The sequence below is a fragment of the Carcharhinus amblyrhynchos genome, chromosome 26, assembly GCF_965287045.1.
Source record: "Carcharhinus amblyrhynchos chromosome 26, sCarAmb.v2.hapA, whole genome shotgun sequence".
NCBI lineage: Eukaryota > Metazoa > Chordata > Chondrichthyes > Carcharhiniformes > Carcharhinidae > Carcharhinus > Carcharhinus amblyrhynchos.
In genome coordinates this window covers 35,617,052-35,631,856 of record NC_137349.1, presented here as the reverse complement: position 1 = coordinate 35,631,856, position 14,805 = coordinate 35,617,052, and the positions used below count along the sequence as shown (strand labels likewise).

At 41.5% G+C, this 14,805-nt stretch overlaps 1 protein-coding gene across 1 annotated transcript in view; it reads left to right on the top strand.

Moving 5' to 3' along the window:
• The window catches only part of kdm4b (lysine (K)-specific demethylase 4B), a 406,075-nt gene that overhangs the window by 245,091 nt on the left and 146,179 nt on the right, over window positions 1-14,805 (top strand). The window lies entirely within an intron of this gene.

Below are 14,805 nucleotides of genomic sequence, written 5' to 3'. Positions count from 1 at the left end.
AAAGATCTGTGAAGGAAAAAACAAATTGGTGATGGAATAAAAGTTTGAATTTTTTTCCTCTACCTTCCCAAATTGAGGAAAGATAAAATGAACAAAATCACAACTGTTATTTGCAAGACCTCACTTCTGGAAAATATTAAATGTATTGTCATTTTCTGAGTCATTATTGTAGCAGTTATTGAAAACAGTTAACATTTACTAAATCCCACTGCTTCCCCCCCACCCCAATTCTTACTCTATTTGTTCATACCTGCATTCTATTAATCCTTCATATGCAAAGGCAGAGTCAACAAGTTATACATTTCCTGCCCAATCTCTTCCCACGTAAATTTGTGATTCTTCTGGCGTCCTACATCATTTAAACAATTTCTGGATTCCTGGACCTAACTACCTTTTCTTCACTATGGACATGCAATTTCACTACAGTAGCACGCCCCGCCCCCATCAGGAGGGTTTGAGAGCTCTCCTTCTACAGAGACCAAAATATTCCCTACGGCCACCATCTTCCTGTACCTGTGTGAACTTGTTCTCTCGTTGAACAATTTCTCCTTTAACTTGTCTCACTTCCTCCAAATAAAAAGTTTGGTGATAATCACCCACGTGAACCCTTATGTCTTGTCTTTTTGTGGGATAGGTAGAGCATTACTGGTTCCAGTCCTATTGAGGATCCCTCCCATAACTTTTTTTCTAATACATTGATGTCTGCATTGGTGCCGCTTCCTATTCTCATATTGAACTGGAAAAGTGGATCAATTATTTCCCAATCGCCATCGCTCACCTTCACTTGACACTTCCCTCCCCTTCCTTTGACCGTTCTCCATTTCTGGAGATGGACTTTCCACTAATGTTTATTACAAGCCCGTTGATGTCCATGGCTACCTCACTACATTCTCTCACGCTGTGTTTCCTGTAGGACTCATAGAACATTATAGAGCAGTACCGGCCCGTTGGCCCTTTGTCGCTCTGACCTGTGAAACCAATCCCCACTATTCCAATATCATCCATATGTTTATCCAATGACCATTTAAATGCCCTTAACTGAAATGCCTTTATATGTTATTTAAATGAATTTATCCAATGCCCTTAAATGCCCCACTACTGTTGCAGGCAAGGCATTCCACGCCCTTACTACTCTGAGTAAAGAACCTTCCTCTGACATCTGTCCTATATCTATCACCCCTCAATTTTAAAGCTATGTCCCCTCATGCTAGCCATCTCCATCTGAGGAAAAAGGTTCTCACTGTCCTCCCTATCTAATCCTCTGATCATCTTATATGCCTCTATTAAGTCACCTCTTAACCTTCTCTCTAACGAAAACAGCCTCAAGTTCCTCAGCCTTTCCTCGTAAGACCTTCCACCATACCAGGTAACATCCTGGTAAGTCTCCTCTGCACCCTTTTCAATGCTTCCACATCCTTCCTATAATGCAGCGACCAGAACTGTATGCAATACTCCAAGCGTGGCTGCATCAGAGTTTTGTACAGCTGCAACATGACCTCATGGCTCTGAAACTCAATCCCTCTACTAATAAAAGCTAACACACTATGCCTTCTTAACAGCCCTATCAACCTGGGTACCTACATTCAGGGATCTATGCACATAGGCACTGAGATCTCTCTGCTTATCTACAGTACCAAATATCTTAGCAATTAGCCCAGTACTCTGTGTTCCTGTTACTCCTTCCAAAGTGAATCACCGCACACTTTTCTGCATTAAACTCCATTTGCCACCTCTCAGCCCAGCTTTGCAGCTTATCTATGTCCCTCTGTAACCTTCAACGTCCTTCCGCACTGTCCACAACTCGACCGACTTTAGTGTTATCCGCAAATTTATTAACCCGTCCTCCTACGCCCTCATCCAGGTCATTTATAAAAATGACAAACAGCAGTGGCCCCAAAACAGATCCTTGCAGTACCCCACTAATAACTGAACTCCAGGTTGAACATTTCCCATCAACCAGCACCCTCTGTCTTCTTACAGCTAGCCAATTTCTGATCCAAACCGCTAAATCACCCTCAATCCCATGCCTCCGTATCTTCTGCAATAGCTTACCATGGGGAACGTTAACAAACGCTTTACTGAAATCTATAAACACCACATCAGCTGCTTTACCCTTATCCACTTCTTTGGTTCACCTTCTCAGATAACTCAACAAGGTTTGTGAGGTACGACCTACCCTTCACAAAACCGTGTTGACTATCCCTAATCAAATTATTCCTTCCTAGATGATCATAAATCCTAATTTTTATAATCCTTTCGAAAAGTTTGCCCACAACAAGTAAGGCTCACTAGTCTATAATTCTATTTTCACACTTTTCAGAATTGCTAACACCTCCTCCTTATGAACCTCAATCTGTCTACTCTAATAGCCTGCATCTCAGTATTCTCCTCAACAACATTATCTTTTTTGTGTGTGAATACTGATGAAAAATATTCATTTAGTGCCTCTCCTATCTCTTTGGACTCCACGCGCAGCTTCCCACTACTGTCCTTGACTGGCCCTAATCTTACCCTAGTCATTCTTTATTCCTGACATACCTATAGAAAGCTTTAGGGTTTTCCTTGATCCTATCTGCCAAAGACGTCTCATGTCCCCTCCTGGCTCTTCTTAGCTCTTCCTTTAGGTCCTCCCTGGCTAACTTGTAACTCTCAGACGCCCTACCTGAGCCTTCACGTCTCATCCTTGCATAAGGCTCCTTCTTTATCACTTTCACCCAGTTTCTCCACCTCTTCTGATAATGATGCCTTCCACAACAGTACTTCTACATGTCTTTTTTTTCCCCTAAACCCAGGACGTCACCAATGCACTCCTGCCCCCCTGCCCCGCTCTCCTCCTCCCCCCCCGCCCCGCTCTCCTCCTCCTCCTCCCCCCCGCCCCGCTCTCCTCCTTTTCCCCCCCACCCACCCCCCATTCCCCCACTATGGCTGACAGGGCACTCAACAATGTCCAACCTGTTTCTTACAGTTCTGCCCTCATCACTTTCCCTCCCTCCAGAACCACAATTGGATGCCCCTTATCGTGACTTCCCACCCTGCCAGCCAGCCTCCGCATTCAAAGAATCACCCTTCGCTATTTCCGCCACCTTCCGCATGATACACTACCAAATAGACTTTTCCCACCTTCTCCTTGTCGGCATTCCAGAGAGACTGTTCCCTCCATCTTACCCTGATCTACCACTCTAACATCACCAACACCTTATTCTTTTCCCATGAAATTGCAGAAGGTGTTACATCTGCCATTACCTTCACTCTCATCACTGCCCAAGGCTCCAAAACTCCTTTCGTGTGAAGCAGCAATGAAATTATACTTGTTTTGACTTGGTCTACTGCATTCGCCGCTCACAACGCAGTCTCCTTTACACTGGGGAGACCAAACATAGAAAGCTGATTGTATTGCAGAGCAACACCACCTCTCAGTCTGCAGGCTTGACCCTGACCTTATCGCTGCTTGCCTTTTCAGTTCATCTTGCTCTCATGCTTATATTTCCGCCCTTGGTCTGCTGCAGTGCAGCCTGCTACAAGCTGGAGGAACAGTACTTCATCCATTGATTAGGTACTTCTTAGCAGTCTGGACGCTACTGAATTCGGTGACCTCAGGCCATGAACTTTGTCCTCCGTTTTGATTTTTTTCCTCCCCAGATGCCAGTTTGTACCACCTTTTTGTGCTTTGCTTCCTGACCACACTGACCTTCATTCTGATATTAACACCTACTCTAGACCAGCGCTTTGGTTTCTTTACTACACCCCACTTTTAGCTGTTTGTTCCACTACATCTTTAGTATTTCACCTCCCCTGCCCTCTAACCTAACCCTGACTTTCCTTTTTATTCCACTTGAGCTCCCCATTGTAATCTAGCTCTTTTCAGTTCCAAAGAAGAGCCATATTGGGACTGGAAACATCAAGAACATAAGAACATAAGAAATAGGAGCAGGAGTAGGCCTTCGAGCGTGCCCCGCCACTCAATAAGATCATGGCTGATCTGTTGTGGCTCAGTTCTGCTAGACTTAAAGTTTTTCCAGCATTTGTTTTTATTCTAGATCTCCAGTCAGTATCTGCAATATTTTGCATTTATACCAACCCTGCACATTCCTCCTTTGCAGAGAATAACTTTTTGGTTTTTCGATTGGATCTGCCTCCAACACACTCTTGGGCAGTGCATTACAGATCCTAACCACTCACTGTGTGAAAAAGTCTCTCCTGTCTCTATTGCTTCTTTTGCCAGTTCCTCATATGTGCCCCCTCATTCTTGATCCCACCACCAATGGGAACAGTTGCTCCCCAACTATGTTCAATGCCTCATGAATATCTTCATCAAATCCCCTCTTACCCTTCTCTTCAAAGAAAGCAGCTTCTCAGATCCATCTACGTAAATCTGTGTTGCTTCATCACTGACATGTCTTGTGCGTGTTTCAGTTTTTATCAGATGTACCAGGTTATATCCATATTTTGGTGCATTTCCTTTAGGTACTCCTATCTGTAATGTTAAAAGTTCCTTCGTATCTTGTTACCCGCTGTAAAATGTGGCGCTAGGTCTCTCCATGTACGACTTGAAAGAATGGGAATGCAACCTTTTCTGGTAGGAACAATGATGGTATGAGCCACTTTTCACGACCTGTTTCTTGACAGGTTAGCTAACAATTTCATTGCCAAAATGGATGCAGCTCAATTCTATGAGCCATTAAGACCTGCTGGAATTTCTTTAAGGTATTCGTTTCACGTACTGCAAACTGTGTCACAAAAGCTGCCATAATGAACAAATGTGTCGAAGAGTCCGCTGCCGGAATGGATGGTAATTTATGGTCATCTTGAACAAATATAAGCACCAAGGCTGTAAAAAGGCATTTATGTAACCAAATTTTTTACTATCGGTCTCCAGTTATTTGCTGTGGCACAGCCATTAATCCACGAGTTGGATAGCTTCATCTGTTTATTCTTCGTTTCACTGAAGTCCATGATGAATACACACATTTACTTGATGTTGCCACAGCTGATGTAGCATGTTTTGCTTTAAAGCATTGTCTGTCTACCTCAATTAGATCATCCATTTGCAGAGCTTGCTTCCGTATACATCTTCCTAGGGTTGGAGTAAAACATTTTTACTTGTCTACTTCTCAGTGGTCTGCAGAAAGTAATTCCAACTCGACTGGAGTCTTTGCCTTTTCTAATGTTGTATTATTACTCTTGCTGAGTGAACAAATGAAGAGCTCTGTCCTGTGTGCCTCATTATGTTAATGCTGCTAGAGTTCTGCAGGGCAACTTCGCATCATTGTTTCTCCACTTTGACCCCTGTAGGTTTGTTCCCCTCTAGTATGAGCTATACAAAAAGGTGACTATTAGTTTTATAGTGAATCCTGCTGCTGCTGTTAAGTACTGCAGTGCTTCCTCTAACACAACATTCATTAACCTCCTGCTGCCATTTAAAATGTGTTTCTTGCAGTTGTTTAAACTCCCATAAAATGTGCAGTAAAACTTAAAATGGAGACTTCAGATCATGGCAGTCATTTGTCTGGAAAACGTCCGAATGATAATCAATGTTATCGGTTTAACCCCTTCACTGATGGTAGGTGAAATCTTGTACTCTTCCCCCATGGCATGTTTGATGGTGGTGGGGCACTTAATCAGGTGGGAAGGAGGTAGTTGGGGACTCTGCTGGAAGGGATGAGAACTCTGCTACCTTTCTCCCTCCACTTTGTTTAAGCCCTTTGTAGGAAGGCACCTGGATGTCCTTCCCACCTTGCTGCTAATTGAGATCCTTAAATTGGCAATTAATCCAGCATGGGACTTGTTTGCTTGTTATGCTTCCCACATGACGTGTGGGGTTGCCACAGGGGGTGGAGTTTATGTACCTGATTGAGGAACCCCGCATCAGGAAATGGGGATGGGGGGGGAGGTCACACCTCTGCCCTTGTTTTTGAACCATTCCTTTCCCCACTCCCCCCATCATTCCCCTGTAACTGGGGATCAGCAACAATACAAGATTCCATGTAATTGTTGTAACAGCAGCTGCCATCATCTCCCCAGTGCAGCTACAGCCTGCTGGCCTCTGTCTGTCAGCACTCAGCAGGCAGGAATCAACCCCAGCAGTGGCCCTTGACTCCAGGGTAAGAATTGCCATTGCCCATCAGAATTCCAAGCCAGCGGTTTCCAGATAAGGATATATCTTCAAAACAGCAAAACCTCAGAGGTAAACGCAGAACAGTGCAGATGCTGGAATCTGAAACAAAAACAGAAAATACTGGAAAATCTCAGCAGATCTGACAGTATCTATGGGGAAAGAATAGAGCCAATGCCAGATCAACCCAGTCTCTGGCAGCTGCAGACTGAGAGAGACTGCTCTCCTTTAGCTCAAAAGCAGCATCTAGACAGCAACAGTTAGGTAGCAAAACACCAACTCCACAGAGGAGGCAAGCACCGCAGTTTCTCTTGGCTCCAAGCAGCTTCTGAAAACCAAAACTAAAACTGGACTTCTCTGTGTGAAGCATAGCTGTCCCCAGTCATATGACATGCCCTGTCAGTCACCCCCAAACGTGCTCTAGTCTGCAACCCCGGGGAACATTAAAACCACAGAACACTGCTTTAGTTCAGAATTTTTTTAAACAACCATGATGTCAGTTATACTGCTTCAGTAACAGTAAAGGACACTGGCTGCAGACAAGATGACATTGACAAAATTCCAGGGACAACTGAAACATCCTGCAGAGAAACATGATTAAAATATATTAAAGACTCCGTATTCTCACATACCTTATCAGTCAGGCATATGGTCAATCAGTCTATGTAACTGTTAGGATTCCACCATCTACTGTGGTGGGATTCAAACCCGGGCCCCCAGAATGTTAGCTGAGCTTCTGGATTAATAGGTTAGCAAGAATAGCACTAGGACAGCACCTCTACGCTGTCAGTGTCAGCGACAGACTTATGTCACAACTGATGAGAACTGTTGAAGTTCGAATACAAAGGCCTCACAGATGTACCTATATACTTTATTGGCCCAGTTGGTAAATGTTACATGTGTCAATTTAATTGGTATAATTTTTTTTGTAGAATTTGCAACATTCTTTAGGGATTGGGGGGTGTGCTGGGGTGTTGTGTATGGTCGAAACCCATATCCTTGCCAAGAAATGCTCCTAGCTTGATGGATTCAAGCTGTTTTATACCATTAATGTTTAATGATCCATAAGAACCTAATCCTGAGTTTGTATCACATAGCAATAACGCGGAAACTAGCTGTGACGGTGAAATGATTGTGTCGCTGATACACGGATTCTTGCTGAGCTGGGTCATTCTACAAGCCGCCCTCCAGCATCAGTCAGCCACCAGTCTGCAATTAACAACCCGCAATACTGATGAAATATTCTCTGACATCTAGAAATAATAGGGGCCCTCGCTGAAATGGGCATTTAAGCAGACATCAGGGTTAAGAAATGAAAACGGTGAATAAACATTCAATCACTTAATTTATAGAATTCTTACTAACATGCTGATACCATCAGGAGCCAAGCTCTCTTTGCTATCAGCTTATAATGAAGCTGGTATTTACAATGCGCAATTCGGTAATGTGTATGGCACTGCCCAAATTGATTTCTAAGTTTAATAACATATCTAACTCTGTTCATTTTTCTTTAACATTCCATCATGTCCTCCCCCTCATCAGTCAGATATGTAACACGTGTGGCATGCCCCTGAAGGAAGGCACATGTGATATTAATGTGGCTTCTTGCCATACATGTATTGTAGGAGTTCTTGACCTCTGCGTCCATAATCCACACTGCATCATCTCAGAATGGAGCATTGGGGTGTGTGTGGATAATCACTAGCAAATTATTTTTAAAAAATGAGTCTCAAATTGCGGTCTTTCAACTTGCCAGGGCACATGAAGGACTTAGTAACAAGCCCAGAGATAACGTATTTGACATGTTTGTTCAACACGAGGGGGAATCGGCTTTTTGTTACTTACTGTGCCTTTTTAGGCTATTTCCTTTCAAAAGAATTGCAACAGTGACAAGTTGACTTTCCATGGCACTGCTCAAAGCCACAAGAAATAAATAAACTTGTATTGCTTTGTGTAATTGCTTCCTGTCCATCTTTCATTCACCAATTATTTGTCTTGTTGCCTATCTAAGACAGATTTCTCTCTATCTGTCACATCTCTGTACCAATTTCAGTTTCTCTTCTATTTGTTATGCAGAATGAAAGGAGGCAATGTAAAATAAATGAATTCTGAAGGAGGTGGAGGAACAGAAAGACAATGGGCAGTATGTGCAGAAGTATTTGAAAGGACAAATTGAGAAGGCGTGAGGATCCTTAGCTTTAAAATCAGAGGCGTAGAGTACAAAGCAAAGCTTTTCTGAACTAATTGTTAAGCCCAAGCTGGAATATAGTGTCTGATTTTGGGTGACACTTATGGAAGGAAAAATGTTAACACCTTGGAGAGGATGCAAAGCCAAATTATTAAAGGTGTCAGTGATGAGGGACTTCAGTTACATAGAGAATAAAAGAGCTGGAGTTATTCCTCTTTAAGCAGAGAAGGTTTAGAGGAGATTTGATTGACATTCAGTAATTTTTGAAAAGGAATTGGACATTTTCTTCAGAGTTATGGGATAAAGAAGAGGGCTGCAGTTTAATTAGATAGCTCTGTTAAAGAACCAGCATAAATATGATGACCTAACTCCCCCACCCCACATGTTTACCATGGCTAATACTTCTAACCTACACATCGTGGAGCACTAAGGGGCAATTTAACATGGCCAGTCCACCTAACCTGCACATCTTTAGACCATGGGAGGAAACTGGAGCACCCAGCTCTATCCTCTCTCCACAGATGCTGTCAGACCTGTTGAGTTTCTCCGGCATTTTGTTTTTGTTGCCCTTTATCTTTCTTGATCACTGGTGCATAACATTTTATAAAGATTTAAATATTTTACAAGGAAATAACTGTCCTATTCATGTTAAATGCAGTAGTACTATACAAGAGGAGTAACTATTAGAAAGAAGAGTTGCAACAGTGTGGTGCAGCAGTGATATGCTGTGCAGAGAATGATGAGATGTGAAGTTGCAAGCATTACTTCCCGCACTGTGAGCTTCCACTTAAATATAAAACAGGGTGGCTATGTTGACTTTCACTTGGAGATTGTGCATTGCATGGAGAAAAAGGGTGAAGTAGTAAGGCAAATGATGCGCTGTAAATTACATTATGCCTGAGGGAATTCAACTTGAGTCCTGGGGTTGGTAGCATTATTTTGCATATGTAATTCTTGCCAAATGAGTTGTTCTACACAGTGCTGGAATAATGATTGCAGTGATACTGTTCTTAAATTTATTAACTGTTTCTACTATTCTCATCTGAAGTCAAATGGCATAATCAGTTTAGATTTAGATTTGATGTTATATTTAATTGCTGACTAGGTTATTGGTACTATGTGCTTTTATTATAATGACACAGTCCTGAAGTTGAATGCTAAACAGTTGCTTTTTTTTAAAAATGTCTTATGTTTTCTTCAACTCTGAAAAGACTTGTTGCTGAAGCAATGACAACAATGCTGGAGCTCTAACGTAAAAGATTTTGAATGGATTCTACTGTATAATGAGTAATCAGTGTAATCAATTTTATGTTAAATGTAGTTAGAACTTTATGTGAAGGCCCTCACCTTTGCACAGTTATTTTACAAATCATCCCCTTGGATAGCAACAAAAGCAGGTCAATGAAGTGACAGCGGCAGTCCAAAGAGCATGCAAAATGAAACTTTGTTCGGAAGGAGGCATTTCTTGAGGTCTTAGTTCAGTTTTAGCATTTTAAAAATGGCAATAGCACATATCTGTACACATAATATATAGTATGAGGTCTTAGTTCATTCTGTTCAGACCATTTGTGATCTTGAACACCTCTATCAAATCTCTTCACATGTCTTCCCCCAAGAATACTCCCAATATTTTTACTAACTGAAGTTCTTCATCCTTTGAATCATTTTTATGAATCTTTTCTGCCTTTTCTCTAACATCTTCACTTTCTTCTTCAAGTGTGGTGCCCAGAATGGGATTCAATATTCCAGTTGAGGCCAGATCAGTGTTTTATGCAGGTCCAACTTGCTTTTGTACTCCATTGCTAAATCCCAGGATGCCGTATGCTTTATTAACCACACTCAATCTGTCCTTCCATCTTCAATTATTTATACACTTAACCACCCAGATTTAAAGAATAAAGAACAGTACAGCTCAGGAACAGGGCCTTCGGCCCATCAAATCTGTGCCGACACAGATGCCTCTCTAATATTTTCTTGCCTCTGTGCGGTCTATATCCCTTCTATTCCCTGCCTATTCATGTATCTATCCAGATGCCTCTTGAGCGTTGTTATAGGATCTGCTTCTACCACCTGGCAGATTCTTCTTGATTGTCTGGTGGTCACCCGTTCTCTCTCCCTGCATAGTCTTAAGATGCAGTGTGACCGCATCGATCTATTTTCCCATCCTGCCCATTCTAGGAACCGTAGCAATTGGGGCATGGACCATGCAAAGATCTTAAGTAGGATTTTGTCCTTGGGGCAAGCGTGGCTGGAAAAGCCCAATGTCCTTGAAGTTCTCAACTTAAATATCTTTAACTTGCAGAAGAAAGAGATGACTCATTAGCCAATCATCCCATAATCTCAATGGGATTTTACTTCTTTCTGGCTTTCCAGTGACCCTGACCTGTTTCACACTCTTCCTAGTCTGATTCACAGTGAGTCTGACCTGTTCACACTCCCCCCGGCCCGTCTCGCGGTGGCCCCGGCCCTGGGTCACTGTCTGTATGGAATCTGCACGTTCTCACCGTATCTATATGGGTTTCCTCTGGGTGCTCTGGTTTCCTCCCACAGTCCAAAGATGTGCAAGTTAGATTGATTGGCCATGCCCTTAAGGACAGGGAGATTTGCAGGGTAAATAGATGGGGTTAGGGCTTGGGTTGGATTGTTGTCTGTGCAGACTTGATGTGCTGAATGGCTTCCTCCTGCACTGTAGGGATTCTATGATAAGTTTTAAAAAATCTTTTGTCTTGAAATTAGCAAGAAGAATGAACAGATCAACAAAACTCAAACTGGCAAACTCGCCAGATATTTTTCGTTTTGTATATATTGAATAGAAATCCAGGTAGCTGATGAATTCACTGAATTTCCTAACCCGTAGCTGGAGGGCAGTTTGGTCACCTCTTTGTAAGGTGGGTATTGAAGCTAAATCAGTTATGACATTGCTCAATTGTCACCTCTGTGAAGAAAGACAAAGTATCTCAGAAATTTGGCCAACAGGTTAAGCAAGCTGTGTTACACTGCTACTATGCAGTGGCAACACAGATGGTATTTTCCATGAACTGGATTCTGCCATTAGTCCAAAAGTACATTCTGCCATTCACACAATTTAAAATAATCACTCAAGCTTATAACGAGGCTCGTTTACCCTTGCCAGAAGCAACATACATTCATACACTGTACAGGAACTGTTCTCTGCAAACAAAGGAATAAATTCAAGCTTTGTGTCTTCTAATCACCCGCAAAATTGGGGAGCCTATAATTTCCCTTTGCTTTCTCTATGGTAACATCTTGGCCTGTGTTGAGAAGTCGATCAGTCAACACCCTTTTCTCTTGTATCATAAGTTGTTGTGATCATTTGAAATTTGGCATTCTTGCATTTATCCCAATGAGAGCAAGATGGAAAGGTTCTGCAACATGTCCCTCTTTTCATCAGTATTCAAGAAAGGAATGGAAGAACATGTTGATAATGTTCAATTAACAGAAGAGGCTTGTGTGGAGCATGAACACCAACATTGACATGTTTTACCAAAAAGGCTTGTTCCTGTACTGTAGACTCTATGCAATTGTGTAATCTGTACTTAAAGTTTTTCTATGAAGATTGTAAAAGTTCTTGATGAGCTGCATTACTGAAAAAGGTCAGCGTTTGTTAATAATCTACTGCCACCTTGGGTAGTACTACACAGATTGTTTGTATTAATGAACCAAGTTGAAAGTTAGGCATTTCTGAAGACAGTGACCTTTTAGCCTGCACTACCCTGGATGCATTTGTTAAGATATATCAATTATGAGATTGGAAGCAATGGAGACAGTGCAGGTCATGACTGTTTGTTCTGTCCAAATGATATTGCTCCAGAAATTGGAACCCATAGACTACCATTATCTAAACCAATTATTAAAGGAGCACTCTCGGTTACAGTAATTTCTAGTTTTCAAAATAAATAGTAATTTCCTCAAATTGTCTTCAAAAGCTTTTTCCCATTATCATAATGATTACCAAAGTTTAACCTTTCATAACACAGCACCGCAATCAGTAAGATAAAGATCCTTTAATCTTTTGGTTTAGCTGATTTTAATGTTTGAAGGGGTAAAATATGTGGACTGTTTGCTAGTTAAAATGGGAAAATGTTCATTAGTTGTTCCAAACCATGCTGAACGTGATTCTGTTGGTCAGTAAAAGCACCATCAAACTGCCAAGATAATGAATCAGAAGGGTTGGATGTAGTGAATAGTGGGAGTGAGGAAACTGGAAGGTTTGGAATACATTTTGGCCTTTCCTTTAAAATCCAATTTAAATGGCAACATTTTCCATTTTTCTTTCTCTATAGAGGTGCCTCTCTTTGTGTCTGTCATTTTATCCTTACAGTGCAGAAGGAGGCCATTTAGCCCATTGAGTTTGCACTGACAACAATCCCACCCATCCCCGTAACCCCAAGTATTTACCCCACTAACCACCCCTTGTCCTACACACCTTGGGGACACTGGGAGCAATTTATCATGGCCAATCCACTTATCCTGCATATCTTTGGAGTGTGGGAGGAAACCAGAGCACCTGGAGGAAACTCATGTTGACACAGAGAACGTGCAAACTCCACAGAGTCACCCCGAGCCAGAATTAAACCCGGGGCCCCTGGTGCTGTGAGGCAGCAGTGCTAATCATTGTGCTTCAGATGCGCATAGAAAAATATAACCTTTCAAAATATTTCAATTAAATTTAGTTACTGCTAAGAAATTAGCAAATCTGCCAATAGTTATTTACAGCAACAACAGTTTGTGTGTTTCTTTGGCCTTTTTTGAAACAGTGAGGAAGAGGGCGAGTCATGGAATTAGCATTCCTCCTTTGGTCTAGAATTCCAGCAGTAGTATGAAAGCTTATTGAATTTATATGCTGAATTGAATGTACTGCACCATGTAAAATCATTTCCACTATTCAATACTATTAACATCATGCTAACTTAATGCTAATTGCCATCATCACATGCTGCCCTTGATGTTATTAAAAAATAACTCCACTTGAGCTGTGTAGGCATTGTCCATAAAATAACTGAAGCATTTACAGCTTAATGTTTGAGTAACATGGAGATAAGTCTGCATGTTTGCAAGGTAACGTGTTTCAGCTAGTAATTGTTTGGGTAATGAGTCAAGTTGAAGAAAAGAAACCTGAACTAAATTGCAGTTAATTTTTAAAATGCAATTTGACCGCATGTTGTTAAATTCACGCACGAATCAGCAAATTGTTTTTGTTGCCACTGAATATGTTCAGACCTTATTTTTGTGAACATTACTGATCTTCAGAGCAGACCTAATGGTGAAGTTCTCAGTCCATCTCGTGCTAAACAGACTTTCTATTAGTCTTGCAGTAATGGAGATCCACTGTCAGTGGTGAACAAAAGGTCCCCATTTGTTATTCATTGTTTCACAGTGCCAACCTAGGTTTCTGTCATATGCCATCTTATTGGGGATTGGTAATTGCTTCCTCCTGTCATTTTGCCATCTGAACAGTTTGATTTTTTGCTTAGTATGTTTTTTCAATTATTCTGCTTGCCTCCCTTTTGTTAAAGCTCTTGGCTTTTTGCTCTGCTACATTGCCACAGTGGTTGTTCTTCACACTTCAGCCTCAAAAGTGTCAGCGGGCTGCTGAACTGAGTTCTATGAATTTCTATGAATTCTATAAATTTCCTGCTGAATCCTTTGATTCTGTGAACTGGAGGAACAGGTCCTGGGAAAAGCAGAGCGTCTTTTAATGGTGTTGCATTCATTGTAGTTCCAGATTGACAAGGCTGCTTCACTGTGAAAGAAAATGAAGACTTGCATTCGTAGAGAGCTATTCAATACCACTTTTTATTGTCCGTGCAATTGTGGTTTGTAGACCCAAAGCTTCACTCATCGGCGATTTAGAATCTCTCACCTTTCCCATGTCATTCCCACATAATCAGCATGCACCATGCATGTGCCAACTCTCTGCACATACACAAGTTTGTTGTTTTTAATTTGATGCCAACAGAGCTCTGAATGGCGCAGTTGAATGTATTTGCCTCAAACATTTTTATGGTAGCTAGTTCCACAAACTATTCTAATGTAAAGACATTTCTCCTTTCCCAAACAGTTTTGTATTTATGGACCCTCACTATGGATTCTTCCACCAGTGCCTCCACATCTACCCTTTCCAACCCATTCATAATTTTAAAGATCTCTATCGAGTCCCAATCTGTTGAACCTTTGCCTATTAATGTAATCTCTCAATTTTGGGACTACCGGAATTATTTTGCACATTCTCCATTGCTTCTGTGTCCTTTTGCAATATGGGGAACAGAACTGCACACTATTTGAGTTGGCCTGACTAGCGTCCTACCAAGTTTGACATAACTTTACTAATTCTGTGCTCCTAAAAATAAATTATAGGTGTTTTATTAATATTTCTAATTGCTTGATTAAACCACTGTGCTGCTTTTAATGACTTGTTTGCCAGTATCCTTCAATCTCTTTGATCTTGTACCCCATTCTGTTAAAGTTTTCCAAAGTGTAGGTG